We start from the raw sequence: 3,503 nt of genomic DNA, 5'->3' as shown, positions 1-3,503 counted from the left end.
CGCGAATCGCGTGGTCCGCTCACGAGAATTCAGAGGTACTCACCCTACGTTCGCGAGGGAGGGAACTGGTCCTTTCCCGGGTCCCGCTAGGCCTCCGTATGCGCCAGCTACGCCGCTCCTCCCCCAGGGAGGCGGTCACACACACTTTCGTACCCGTTGACACGAATACTGAGATCCCACGATTTCGCGGGCACACGACAGCACTCTCGGGAGGAATCTGGCGATTCCGCCCGGCGATAACTCACGAAGACCGCATAGGGTCGACAACGAGGTAAATTTTCGACACGACAAGTCGGTTCGCGAAGAGACGAACGATAACGCCAGGTAACCCAACGCCTTACGATCCTTTCGAGCCCCTTGACTGCGGTCGCTCTCCAATCCCGAAACGCAAAGACCAAACGAAATCACTAATTTCTCGCGATAGCGCGCCCGAGTCAGAGGGTCGATTACGCGGATCGTGTCAGAGGTGGCGTAATACGCGTGACAATGATGCACAAAGATACGAAACAACCTCACCGGTGAATACTTCCCGACGTGGTCCTCAATCGTCTTCCTTGCGGGCGTCGCACCGAGTATCCGCGCTAACAAGAAGTCGTCGTGATGCGTTGCGGGATCGTACGTTAATGAATCGTGATCGAATCTCTCTCGCTATGCCTTCAGGAATCCGTATTTATCCCCGCCGCCCTACCGCTCTTATCGCTATCGGAGAGCGGGGAATTTGCTTCGCATGCTCAAAATTTGGTTTCGCGCACGGACGTATCACGCGATCGGGCGCCCGGGTCTTTGGCGGACGGGTTTCGCACCACTAGGGCTCTCGCTGCTTCCTCGTGAGATTCTCTCTCTTGACAGCGTGGGTAATCGACGTAGTCCGGGTAGGTCCCCTCGGGGCCGGACGTAGCCCTTCCATGGGCGTCGCCACAATTTTTCTGTCCGCTGTCGGGGCGCCTTTCTCGCCCCTGGCTGTCGGCCGGTCCTACTTTGCCGGGTCGATTCTCCGGGCGTCCGCGAGGCTCCGCGAGGACCGATCCTTGTCGCCGCGCTCGTGTTTACGGCATTCCTGAGCTATTGTCTCCTTTGTACTGCACCTCGTCATAATCCCTCGTTGTCACCGTGATTTATGGCCGGAAAATATACAATCACAACGGTAAATTTCAAATGTTAACAATAAAAATGCTCGCCTCTTTGGGAATCGCGGTAGGGCTCTCGATTACTCGACGCGTATACTCGGTTCGAGCTTCGCGATAATTTTAGCGTGGACGCCCGTAGTGACGGCCACGTCACAATATATATATATATTAGAGAGACCGGAAAGTAATGTCGTTTTTGCGCATGTCAATATTTGATTGTCATTTGTCAGCTCATTGTGTACTTCAAAGTCGTGCCAAAGACATTTTAAGGTTATAGTGACTCGTTTACTTGTAAATAATTAAATCTTAAAATTTTATTGCAATTTGGGGTGAAATGGCCAGCCAAATACCAGAAGAGGTACATATCCGGCATTGTATGCTTTTTGAGTTTCACAAGGGTAGTAACGTAACAGTTGCTACCAAAAACATTTACGATGTTTATCCAAGTGCATTAGACGTTCGTAAATGCTAAAGGTGGTTTTCTAAGTTCAGATCTGGTAATTTTGATCTTACCGACTCGTATCGATCAGGAAGACCAACAACTTTAAACAATGACATGTTAAGGGCGGAAGTGGAAGCAAATCCGTGTCAGACAATCGAGGAACTGTCAAACACTCTTAACCAACCTTGGTCGACCATCCAAGAACATTTGCAGCAGATTGGTAAAGTAAGCAGAGTAGGTGTTTGGGTCCCGCATAATCTGTCCGAAGAAAACAAAGCTAACCGATCCACCACATGCAACTTATTGCTTCAACGGCACAATACAGAAGCGTTTTTTGATTGCTTGATCACTGGAGATGAAAAATGGGTCCTCTATAATAATCCAAAACGCAAAAGGCAGTGACTCTCTCCGAATGAATCGCCACGAAATACTGCTAAGCCAGGTTTACATCCCAAAAAGGCGCTTTTGTGTGTTTGGTGGAGTATTCGCGGAATCGTTCATTTTGAAGTGCTGAAACCTGGACAAACTGTGAATGCAAACCTTTACTGTGAACAATTGGATCGAGTAAATCAATCTTTAATTGAAAAGTGTCCAGCGATTGTCAACAGAAAAAGTGTTATTCTGCAACACGAAATTGCAAGACCGCACTGCGCAAGACGAACCCTGGAAAAAATTAATGAATTGTGGTGGGAGGTACTGCCTCACCCACCATACTCACCCGACATCGCACCATCGGATTTCTATTTATTCCGATCGCTACAACACTTTTTAAGTGACAAACAATTTGAAAATTTGTATGATATCCAAAATGCCATCTCCAGATATTTTGCTCAAAAACCAATTGATTTTTATCGATCCGGCATTGAAAATTTGCATACTAGATGGCAAAAGGTTGTTGATAACGAGGGTGATTACATCATTGATTAAAAATAAAAACTTGTTAAAAATTTATTTATTTGAATTTAATGTAAGAAAACGACATTACTTTCCGGTCCCCCTAATATATATACACATACATATATATATATATATATATATATATATTGTGACCGTATATATACTTTCGGTTAATTACCGTGTACGCTCCTTTATATAATTTTGGCCAGTGGACTGGCCTACGGCACACCTTCGGCGCGATCGCTTAATTAATCGAGGTTTTACTCTACAAGAACGGTAATTTTCGGGCGCCAGGCGCAAAAATTCGCGCCGTCTCCAATTCGCACGATACTCGTATGATCCACGTAAAATCTTAAAGCAATTACGACCGCGACGGTAGCTAAAACGGCTAGTCAGTACTTAAACGGCAGAGGGAGGGGGTGCGTCAGGAACCGGACGGGATCGAGAATCGATAGTTTGCGGGTGAGAAAGCCTCCGGGAAAACAGACACAATTATCAAATTTAGAGAATAAATATATTTAACAATAAATAAGTAGAATGGGTATGGTATACAAGGAAATTCCCGATTCGAACAATAGATATCGGAGAAAGTTATTTTGAATGCGACAGCTAGACGTAAAAGTCGCACGCTCTGGGCATGTGAAGGGCGCATGACGGCGCGATGCCGCGATCGAGAGGTATCGGATTACACTTGATGTTAGATGAATTTGGACTTTTCTGTAAATCGCTCGTGGCTTATTAACGTCGCGGCGATCATACAGACAAATTTTTCGATGAGATATCGTAAGCCTCGGTCGTGAATCGTCCGTTAATCACCTTAATCGATCCACAGGAAAACTCCGGAACGCGCGTAAACAAGCGCGGTCGGCACGCATCGACCTTCGCTATCGATCACTGCGGTACTGATTCCACGCAATATATGGCGCGTGAATTTTCTCAATACGCGGGACACAATAATTAGACGTTCCTTTACACAAAGTAACACTCCAATAAAGTTCAGTTACCCGAATTGTTCTCGGATCGCGAGTCGATAAGCG

General features: G+C 46.4%; 1 pseudogene; it reads left to right on the top strand.

Moving 5' to 3' along the window:
• The first annotated feature begins 1,314 nt into the window (after positions 1 to 1,314).
• LOC140666662 (uncharacterized) lies at positions 1,315 to 1,915 on the top strand (annotated as a pseudogene).
• The last annotated feature ends 1,588 nt before the right edge of the window (positions 1,916 to 3,503 follow it).

Source organism: Anoplolepis gracilipes, chromosome 6 (assembly GCF_047496725.1).
Source record: "Anoplolepis gracilipes chromosome 6, ASM4749672v1, whole genome shotgun sequence".
Lineage (NCBI taxonomy): Eukaryota > Metazoa > Arthropoda > Insecta > Hymenoptera > Formicidae > Anoplolepis > Anoplolepis gracilipes.
The sequence above is the reverse complement of the archived record's forward strand: the minus strand, read 5'-3'. Positions and strand labels throughout refer to the sequence as shown.